This window comes from Dipodomys merriami, unplaced genomic scaffold (assembly GCF_024711535.1).
Source record: "Dipodomys merriami isolate MVZ:Mamm:240054 unplaced genomic scaffold, mDipMer1.0.p SCAF_91, whole genome shotgun sequence".
Lineage (NCBI taxonomy): Eukaryota > Metazoa > Chordata > Mammalia > Rodentia > Heteromyidae > Dipodomys > Dipodomys merriami.
This window is the reverse complement of record NW_027206524.1, coordinates 350,748-362,019: the sequence shown is the minus strand read 5'-3', so window position 1 is coordinate 362,019 and position 11,272 is coordinate 350,748. Positions and strand designations below refer to the sequence as shown.

At 43.9% G+C, this 11,272-nt stretch overlaps 1 long non-coding RNA gene across 1 annotated transcript; it reads left to right on the top strand.

Moving 5' to 3' along the window:
- The first annotated feature begins 3,416 nt into the window (after positions 1 to 3,416).
- LOC138821314 (uncharacterized) lies at positions 3,417 to 10,813 on the top strand. The gene is made up of 4 exons (XR_011370126.1): positions 3,417 to 3,565; positions 4,819 to 4,959; positions 6,448 to 7,058; positions 10,799 to 10,813. It is a non-coding gene; the product is annotated as an uncharacterized lncRNA (long non-coding RNA).
- The last annotated feature ends 459 nt before the right edge of the window (positions 10,814 to 11,272 follow it).

The window sequence follows — 11,272 nt, the reverse complement described above, 5'->3', positions numbered from 1 at the left end:
TTCTCCATTGGCTGTGTTTATGAAAGATGCCTCAGGAAGAAGCAATATTGGCTCCTTTAAGGATCTCTTTCTTAATCAGAGATTGCTTTAATCCTAAGGTGTGATGCAATCAGAAATCCACTTCACCCACTTTGGTCAAAGGAAATGAACACACAAACTTTCCTGTAGCTATTTATTTAAAAAGAAAGAGCAAATAGGGCTGGAAATGTTGCTTAGTGGTACAGTGCTTCCTATGCATGAAGCCCTGGGGTAGATTTCTCAGTACCCCATAAACAGAAAAGGCCAGAAGTGGTGACTAAAGTGGAGGAGTGCTAGCCTGGAGCAAATGAAGCTGAGGGACAGTGCCCAGGCCCTGAGTTCAAGCCCCAGGACTAGCAGGAAAAAAATCAAGTAAGAGCAAGGAAAAGACTGGGGAAGAAATACTGTGAGCATGCAAAAATTCAAGGCTATAGCATCAGGAGAAACAGGAGTCTGATCGGTTGGAGACAGTGCAAGGACTTTAGAATCACAGGCAATGCTGGGACTCACTGCTTCATGGTTTGCATCATCAGTTTTAAAGACAATTTGGGAATTGTCTTTAAATATGCATATTGAAAGGATAGGAATTTGTGACTACACAATGAGAATATTTCACAAAGAAATTATCGTTGACCAAAGAAAAACTCACAGAATGCTTTTCTTCAGTTGACCCTGGCTTACGTTGCTCAGTTCATCTGGGCATCAATTCTGTATGTATCTGGTAATGGATTTCTGAATGGTATGCAAATGGAATTTTCAGTGTTGTACTGAGTTCTACCTTTTGACAATCCATGAATACGATTATAGTAATAATCAAAGCATTTCTGTTCTCTTCTGGTTCTCATACTGGAGCTTGAACTCAGGGCCTTACTCAAGGCTTTTTCACTCTGCCACTTGAGCCACAGATCCACTTCCAGCTTTTTGCTAGTTAACTGATGATAAGAGTCTCACTGACTATTATGCCCCTGCTGGCTTCAATTTATAATCCTCAGATCCTGGTCTCCCAGTAGCTAAGAATGCAGGCTTAGCACCACTGCCTGTCTTTAAAAGCCCTTATTTTCAATGACCATTTTCTTCAACTAAAGATGAAGTTTGGGTAAGCAAACTGGAGATGGATGGCATGGAATGGACCATGTTCCTCATCATTCCAAGAATCAGATTAATGTCCTTTGGATGGATGTGCTCCGCAGTTGACCTCATTTGCATAATTTATCACCAGTACTGACTGTGTTATCACAGTGAGTGGGTCACTTGAAGGAGTCTCTTCCTCCATGGTGACGAAAGGCAAGGAGGTCTTGATGAATGATGACTAGCCAGCTGTTTTTGGGGGTTGCTGAGGGAATTGTGCTTGTCCAGGGACGTCCCATGTAGGTCCCTCTCTCTCTCTCTTTGGATTGGATTGCTCACAGGACCTCTGATTAGAGATCAACCCATTTATGGTCTTACTTAGCCAATATTGTCATCTAAACTTCAGAGAAGACCTAGAATTTCAGGAAAGGGTTAACCTTTTTTTTTTTTTGTCTGTCATGGGGCTTGAACACTGGTCCTGGGTGCTGTCCCTCAGCTCTTCAGCTCAAGGTTAGCGCTTTACAACTTGAGCCACATCGCCACTTCTGGTTTTCTGAGTCATTTATTGGAGTTCAGAGTCTCAGGGAGTTTCTTGCCTGGGCTGGCTTTGAACCACAATCCGCAGATCTCAGCTTCCTGAGTAGCTACGATTACACCGGGGAGCCACTAACCCCAGCTGGGTTAACCTTTTAAAGGATACTTTTTTAAGGTTGAGAAAGAGATGCACTCAGGGCACAGGATGAGATGGTATCTGTTGAGAACATCTAGTTCTTCACAGGAGGGTGATCAGTGTCTATTAGCACTGTTCCTGACCTGGGGCAGGAAGGACTTGGTGATTGGACTGAGTCAGGGAGCAGGTGTACAAGAAGACAAGCACATAACACATGGATTTCAGATATTTTGGGGGCAGCAGCGATGTGTTCATTGACTTATTTATCTGCTGATCTTGGAAAGCCTCTATTGGCTCTTTATATTCCTAGAACAGAAAAAATGTGGAGAATATGGAAAGAAAAGTAGAGACATAGCCTCAATCCCAGAGGGTATCTGGAGTCACCTAGAGCAAACAGAAGCCAGACCCATGGTGCAGATCTCTGCTTCCAACAGCACTGATGTCTAGACTCGCCTGTCCTGGATGCAAGCTGTCAAGGTCAGCCCAGGGTCACTTGCAGGGACTTATGGCTATGGGCTCAAAGGCTCTGAGGTCACAAATGATGTAACTCTACCTTCTTTGTCCATTGAAGTCTGACTTCACCCAAATGCTCTGCTCTATTTAACTGAGCATCTTCAAGTTCCATCCTCCTCATGGTGAGAGGGGCCTGCTGGGTCTGCCCACATGCGGGAGTCTCTTGTGTCTACAGATGGAGGCTGAGTGTTCTCTGTCTATTCCCTGTGCTGACCATCTTCCTCTGTTTTTAGGGAGGACATTGTTTAAAAGTTTCTATTGTTGTAATAAGGTGGTGTAGAGAGGGTTACGGTTGCATAAGTCATGGAAAGAGTGCATTTATTTTAGGACAGAGTCACCCCTTCCCTCGCTCTCTCCTGTCCCCACTCACAAGTTGTATGGTTCATTTTCAACACAGTGTCTAGTGAGTGTCACACTGCTGCATTTGTTCACCCTTTTTCTCTCCATTTCTGTGCCTTGCCTTACTCTCTCAAAGACAGGTATGCAAACACACAAGACAAAAAGAAAAGAAAACAAAATGGCAATGAAGAAAAAAAATCATTTCCATTTCCTGCAGTTCTTTTCTATAGATATTGTCTTGTATGATCAGAGACATATAGTCCTTGCACCTTTGTGCTCCTCCCTTAAGATTTCTTCCTTTGGTCTCAGTGTTTGTGAATGTCTAGAATCCTGTATAATTTACCCTGCCCCTGTGTATTTTAGATCTAGCTTTTGTATGTGAGAGAAAGCATGCAAATATGAGCCATTTTTCTTTTTGAGCTCAGCTCACCTCACCTAACATGATTTGTTCATCCATTTCACTGCAAAGGACATCAAAATATTCTTTTTTGGCTGTGAAAAATTCCATTGTGTCTAGGTACTACATTTTTTTGATCCACTCATCTATAGGAAATAATTTTCATCTCTTTGTATGTTTTACCCTTACCTGGGTCAGAAAGATCAGCAATGGGAAAGCTGCTCATCAGACTTTGGTCTTTAGGTTCCCGATTGTTAGAATCCTAAAGTAACAAAGACTGGGCAGGAGGGAGGAGGAGGAATGGGTAGGAGAGGAGGAACTTAGTATTGATGTGAGAGATTGGCTTACACAGGTGTCTGCAGCTTTCTCTCCTTTCCCTACTGGTCAGTGTTCTTGGCTGATGCATTTTATATGGACTGAGGGCTCAACGAAGCAGTCAATACTCCATACCAGTTTGCTCAAGTGTTCTTTGGCCTCTAACAGGTCCTCTACAAGAGTCAGCCCAAGCAGGATGGGAAAAGTACCGAGGCTGGGTCTCTTTCTGCTCTGCGTAGGAATTGGTAAATCCTCTGGCCACAGATGATGGTCAATCTTTTCAACTTATATATATTTTAATTGGTTTATTTTTAACTTGAATATTAGTTGCACAAAGGGGTATCATTTTGGTATTTCTCAAAATGCAAATGAAATGCCCCAATTAAAGTGTTCTCATTTCCCCTTGTTACCCTTTCTCTTCTTAAAACAATTTACTAAGTTTCATTTCTCTGTTGTTTTTGTTTTTAATTTTTTTGTTGGTCGTGGGGTTTGAACTCTGGGCCTGGGTGCTATCCCTCAGCTCTTCAGCTCAAGGCAAGCGCTCTACCACTTGAACCACAGTGCCATCTCCAATTTTCTGAGTGGTTTATTGGAGATAAGAGTCTCATGGAGTTTCCTGCCTGGGCTGGCTTTGAATCGAGAGCCTCGGATCTCAGCCTCCTAAGTAGCTAGGATTACAGGCATGAGCCACCGATGCCTGGCTCATTTCTGTTTTCATACAGGTGTATAATGTATTTCAACCCATACCCTCTCCTTTCCCTTTGCCCCTCCTGCTGTATCCACCCCCAGAAGAACCTCTTTTACATTTGCACCTGAGAAAATACATGTGATATTTGCCATTTCAGCCTAGCTTCTTTTACTCAACATGATAAGTAACATCGACATGGAGTTAGACAGGCCTTAACTTTATTTAGAAACTGTGTGGGAGGCCCTCTTTGTCTCTATCTCTTTCTCTCTCTGTCTCTGTCTCTTATCTTTCTCTCTCTACCCTCTCTCTACCCTCTTTTAAATGAAGACTTCATTCCTAGTTATCTTGCTATGTTCATCCTAATCTTTGGGTCCTTCTTGACCTCTGCTGGGAACAAGTTCTGACTTCTCAACTTCATGTCCTTTCTTGACTGTGGCTCGTCTGTGAGTGAGTGAAGATGAGGTATTCTTGGCTAGCCTAACTATCTTCTAGGAATACACCGCTCTCACCTCTGCCTGGGCTCTGCTACCAATACTGTCCTCTGCAATTACGATGCTTGCTGTTCACTGCAGTGAGCAATCAATGTTAGGACAGAAGTCACGGTTTCAGGTTGCTTTATGTCAGTGTCTAGTCTTGTCACATGGAGGAAATTAAGATGACCGATTTCCTTCTCCTTAATCTATGGTTCTAGTCCTACCCATGCATATATTAAGGCCCCATGGTTAAACCTTTCTCTGCTCCCCAGACAGGTTGGGGGATCTCTGCTATTCTTGGAGTATTGCAGTGCTGATTTCCTTGTCTTCTTCACAGTTGTTCTTCCTGAAGCCTCAACTCTCCAGTGTAGGAGATGTAGTCAATACCTTCATGGAGTTTGTGCTGAGGAGGCCACAACATGCATTGCTGAACGTGGCCAAGTCTGTAGGAGTCACATCATGTCTTCTCCAAGTAACTGTAAGTGCCTTAAGCAAGCATTCCTAGTGAAGGATTAAATGCATTTCCCCCCTTTCCTTCAGGGAACAAAGCATCTCCTAAGCCATCCTGTTTGAATGCAAGGAGTCTATGGAGAATGAGCCTGGGTAGAGGGTTGTACTGATTGAGAACCCTAAGAATAGAGAAGGATTCAGTGACCTAAGATCCTTCTCTACAGTTTTCTTTTTATAACATAACAATATGCTGAGAACCCCCCTCTACATTTATGAGGGCTTAGAGTCTAAAGGATCCTAAATAGAGGGTCTCTAAAGGTCCCATTTTTCACAGTCCATCCTGTTGTTTGTTCCGCTTGTGTAATGCTGATCAAAGTCGGTTTCAGCCTTTCTTAGACCCTCCTTCATATCCATGCTCATCTCTCCAGTCTTCCCATTGTCTCCCTGCCAGTCCATCTCATTACTTCCATCATAGTCTTCTAACTTCCTGTCATTTCCTTAACGCTCTCTTGGTCAATGTGAATGGGGGATTCTGTTGATCAAAACTCTAGTCAGGTCCTAATATAGTCCAAAGCCCAGCAGATTTCCAGCAAGTGATATGTGACTAACTGATTGGAAAGGGAGGGCCCTGTGGACTTTCCACCTCTGGATCTACACACCTCACTCAGACTGTGTAATCCCCTAGCTTTAGATCATCCTGGGTGAAGAAACTATGCTCTCCTTCCCAGGATGTGTTGACAGAGCTAAACTGAAGTTTGTAGTGTGCTATAGAAATCTGTCTGTTAAAATATCCTGGAATTACCCTAGAGTGAATGTTCTTCTTCTTCTTCTTCTTCTCCTCCTCCTCCTCCTCCTCCTCCTCCTCCTCCTCCTCCTCCTCCTCCTCCTCCTCCTCCTCCTCCTCCTCCTCCTCCTCCTCCTCCTCCCCCTCCTCCTCCTCCTCCTTCTTCTTCTGCTGCTGCTGCTGCTGCTGCTGCTTCTGCTTCTTTTTCTGCTTCTCCTCCTCCTCCTAATCCTCCTAGACCTCCTCTTCCTTCCTTTTTCTTTTTCTTCTTCTCCTTCTCTTTCTCTTTCTCCTCCTCCCCTCCTCCACCTTCTTTCCTCTCCTCCTTCTTCCCCCTCCTCCTCTTTTTATCCATTTCCCCCACCTCCCTCTATTTCCCTCTCCATCTCTCTCCCCTTCTTCTTTTCCTCCCTTCCTCTCACCTTCCCCTATCTGTGCCTTTACTCGACCTTGAACTCAGTATATCGAGCTCCTGTTCAGTTTTTTCATTCAAGGCCAATGCTATATCATTCAAGCTACACCTCCAGCTTTTTGCTGGTTAATTGAAGCTAACAATCTTAAAGATTTGTCTGTCCAGGTTACCTTTGAACTGGGATCCTCAGATCTCAACCTCTTAAGTGGCTAGGATTCCAGGCATGAGTCACTGGCACCCAGTACCCTAGAATGGTTTTTGGGTTTAGTTGTTTTCCTCTCAAGCAATATAATTTGTATCTCTTTTTCTATCTTTCACAGGGTCTTACCCAGATTTGGGATACAGTGACTGTACCAAGAATTGTAAACCTGTTTATACAGCATGGAATGATACTGCAATACTGCTCTTCTGCTGTGTTTCCCATGATTTTTGCAATGAGCCCTCTGAGATACTTAATAATTATAAAGCCTCCATAAAGAACACTTAATACCCTTAGTTAATCCCTGGTTTTCTGGCTGGTTTCAATTTCATTCTGGAGAAGATAATTTTTTTTTTAGTACCAGTACTGGGGAGTTAAACTCAGGCTCTTCACGCTCTCACTTGGCTTTTTTTACTCAGGGCTGGTGATCTAGCAGTTGAGTCACACCCTTACTTCTGGGACAAGATTGTTTTCCAAGCAACTGAACTCCTGGAGTCATGGTACCTGATTCAGAAACTTTGTCTTAGGCCACAATCAATGCCCACACAGCCCATGGTCTCCTACATATGGTTTTTCCTCAATAAACATGAACTTGGGTGGCTTCTGTTTTCAATCAGTACTTTCATGACTTACAAGGAAGGCTGTGGCATGCCCGTGTTCACTAGTGTATCACCATAATCTGTGAAACTGGAGAATGATTATATCCAAAAGAAGGATGACATACTTTCCATGGTAAGTACTATGGCACCACATCATAGCAAATAACCACCAATCCATTGAATGGCAAGAGTAACGTTAGAATGTAAATCAGATAGAAATGCCAATGCAAGGGAAGAAGATGCGACTGCACAGACTGCTTGAGATCAGTCTCCAAAGAGCATGTTCTTATGTCTCAACTTCCTAATCGCTAACAACTTCCGTTACAATACATGGACATTTCTGAAGTGTTGTGTGTCTAGTGTGAACTAGGATCTGTATCTAATTATCACCTATTTTTCCCAGATGGTTATTAGGGAAGTGGTCAGTGGACAGCTGTATTTGCTCAGAATGGGGAATGGTCCAAAGGCATGCCCTGAATGCAGGGTTCCCCGAGATGTGAAGACTTTCATTTGTTCATGATTCACCATTGTGTGACAATTCATGTGTCATTATTGTACTCACTTTGACAATTGATTTCACAGCCCTAAGAGCAGAGCCCTTGTGAGTCCCAGTCATTACTTCCAGAGCATTCCTTAGGTCTTCTATCCTAAATCCCTGTGAGACCCAAGGGAGGCTGCCTCTCTGAAAGCCAGAGACGGGCAGCAACCACAGGTGAGTAGATTAGCTGATATCTGCCTCACACAGTTGTGTCTAGGGGAGTGGAACAAGCCTGAAGAAAAGGATCTGGGCTTCAAGAGAGGTCTTGTATGTATGCACTATCTCATCTTTTGAGTAATGTACTTTGAAGTGAGGCTTTGTATTTTCAGTATATTTCAATAATGGAACATCATCACTACTATTCTGCAGAGAAATCATCAGGGCTGAAAGAATTACAAAGGATTGGGCTCAATGCCTGACACTTGTGTCTATAATCCTTAGTTATTCAAGCCACTGAGATTTTAGGATTGTGTCTTGAAGCCAGCCCAGGCAGGAAAGTCTGTGAGACTCTGATCTCCTATTAACAAGTAGAGCTTTGGGACAAGTGATAGAGCCCCAGCCTTGAGCAAAACCAAAACCCAAACCAAAACCCACCAACTAAGGGACAATACTCAAGGTCATGAGTTCAAGAGCCTAGTACCAGCACAACAATGAAACATATGGATTTGTTAAAAAATATGTCCTTACCATATGGAATAGACTATTGTCAGCCTCACAGAAGATGGGAATGATACTGAAAATAAAGCCTGTTTTTAGAGATGAATAATTTTAAGGAAAAAGGGAAACACTATTTTCATCTTATTATTTCAATCCAAACTTCATGTTTGCCTAAGAGGTCCATGTGACAGTAAGATATGAGGAGTAAGTTCTGGTTCTGTAGTCACAGTGCATGAGTGCTTCACTACAACAGTTTATGAAGATCTAGGAGCACAGTGGTGGGGAGGTTTGTTGTGGGTCAATGTGAGCTGTTCTCCAAGAAGGCTCCTAAGTTGAAGGCTTGGTCCCCCAGCAGGTGGTGCCATTGGGAGGTAATTGGATCATGAAGTCTAAATGGATCAATGGGTTCATCCATGACTAAGTTCACAGGTGATTGTTCTAGGTGGAGGTGGGGCCTATTTGGATGAAGTAGGTCAGTGGGCTGCAACCTTGAAGTGTCTATCTTGTCCCTAGACCTTTCCTGTCTTCCTTCACACATGGCGAAAAGTGAACAGCTTTGCTCCCCCATTCAGCAATGCTGTTCTAGCCTCAGCGATGGAACCACCTGTCCACCATTAACAAGCATTCCTTAAGCCTCTAAAACTATGAGCCAAGATCATATTCCTCCTTTTAAAAGGTTTCTCTTAGCCAGAACAAACACCAGGTCACAACTCAAAACAAATGCTAAAGAGAAGGAGAAGCTATTTGCCTGATTTTACTAGTGGTTGTTCTGTTCTGTGTGTTGAAATATACTGGACTACTTTAGTGTGGGTGATTAGTTCAGAATTGCTATTATCAAGAAAAAAAAAAAACAAGAGCAAATGCTGGTGAGGATGTGTGACATAAAGAAGAAACTTTATGCTCTGCTGGTAAGAATATAAATTTGTCTAGCCACTATGGAAAGCCTTATGGAAGTTCTTCAAAAAAAAAAAATTGAAAGTAAGCCAGGCACCAGTGGCTCACGTCTGTCATCCTAGCTACTCAGAAGGCTGAGATCTGAGGTTCACAGTTCAAAACCAACCAGGGCAAGAAAAGCTGTGAAACTATTATCTCCAATAAGCCACCAGAAAAACTGGAAGTGGTGCTGTGGCTCAAGTGGTAGAGCGCCTTGAGCTGAAAAGCGGAGGGACAGCCTTCAGGCCTAGAGTTCAAGCCCCATGACTGACAAAAAAAAAAGGAAAATAGCCAGGTGCTGGTGGCTCACACCTGTAATCTTAGCTATGTAGGAGGCTGAGATCTTAGGATTGGCGTTCAAAGCCAGTCAAGGACAGGGAAGTCTATGAGAATCTTATTTCCCATAAATGACTCAGAGAAAGCCACAAGAGGCACTGTGGCTCAAGTTGTAGAGCACTATCCTTGAGCACAGAGAGGCTCACAGACAGCACCAAGGCCCTGAATTTAAAAAAAATAGAAAAGAAAATGAAACTAGAGCTACAAGGTGGCCCAGTGTATCACTTCTGAGTATATACCTCTAGGAATCAAAGTTGCTTACCATGGAGAGACCGGATACTTGCTGACAGTATCCTTAGTCACAAAATGCCTATTGGGATATGCTCATACACACATATACATGTACACTTATATATGTCTATATGTATGTACATGTGTAGATATATGCATGTATAAATATGTTTCCCCCTGGAAAAGAAAACGTGATACATACATATTTAAATATACATCATATGCATAGGTGTGTGTTTATCAAATTCTCTTTCTTAAAAACATTTTTTTTGCTAGTCCTGTGGCTTAAACTCAGGACCTAGGCACTGTTCCTGAGCTTTTGCTCAAGGCTAACACACTACCACTTGAGCCACAGCTCCACTGCTGGCTTTTTCTGTGTATGTGGTACTGAGGAATGGAACCCAGGGCTTCACGCATGCTAGGCAAGCACTCTACCACTGAGCCACATGCCCAGCCATCTATCCATTCCCATCTCTGTGAAAGTCCTTCACACAACATTTTCTAGCGGAAATATTCTAAACCACTGTTGTGGGAATTCCCCCCAACCTACTCCTTTGTGAGGATCAGCAGGACAAGAAGTCCTGCTGGTGTTAACTTCATGTCTGTGTCCTCCTCCTCTCCATTGGGAGGGGGGGCAAGGCATCAAAGGGGGTTGGGCAGTGGGCGGCTTGGGGGGGCCAGTCACCAGATACAGGGAGGAAGGGCATCCCAAGGAGGAGACATGCTGCAAAAGACACAGGGCAAGAGAGGTGCCTCCTCAGGCCTGAGGAGAGCCTGAGCTGGCAGAGAGGCCCGAGGAGAGGCCGGAGGAGACCCAGGTGGGCCGAGAGACCCGCGTAGAGTGGTGAGGCCTGCAGAAAAGCAGAAAGGCCTGTAAAGAGTGATGAGGCCTGGGAGAGCCGAGAGGCCTGCACAGAGGCCCCTGAAGAGCAGAGAGGCTTGTGAAGAGTAGAGAGGCCTGTGGAGAGTTTAGAGGCCTACACAGAGGTCTGCAAAGAGCAGAGAGGACTGCAGAGAACAGAGAGGACTGTGGGAAGGAGGAAGAAGAAAATACAATTGCCCCCTTGGAAGTTGCAGCTGCTCCTAGTTCTGAGGTAACCCAGGACTGGGTTGCAGACCAACTAACAAAACTCCTTTGTCACCTTTAACTGTGCCTCTGTGTGTTTTCTTACTCCTAGGTCATTTCACCATCACCCAGGGAGGATTTATGACTGAAACCTTATTTGAAGGATCTTCCAGCTTGTGGTTGGCTTAAGAAAACCAGGCAAAATGAAATCAGATCATTGCCTTCCACACAGACTTGGATCACAACCTGGTGAGATCAATCTCCCTTCAGAGCCAGGTCCTCTCCGCAGAGGATCTTCCTTTGCACATGCACCTGAGGTCTTCGGAGTCAAAAGGCTGCTGTGCAAAGGCTTCTCAGTTCCGTTACTGAGAACAGTGCTGGCATGAAGAGAGCTTATGAGAGTTACACAAATCCAATAGAATCTAAAATCTGCAGTGACCCTACTTCAATGCATTGGCTACAGCTCAGGATATTGTGTCTCTCTTTATGAGTGAGTGTAACTCATCATCATGGTGTTCCATCAAGTGCCAGACCTTAAGACCACATTTGTGTCACCAGGGCACAACTAAAAAACCAAATCATCGGG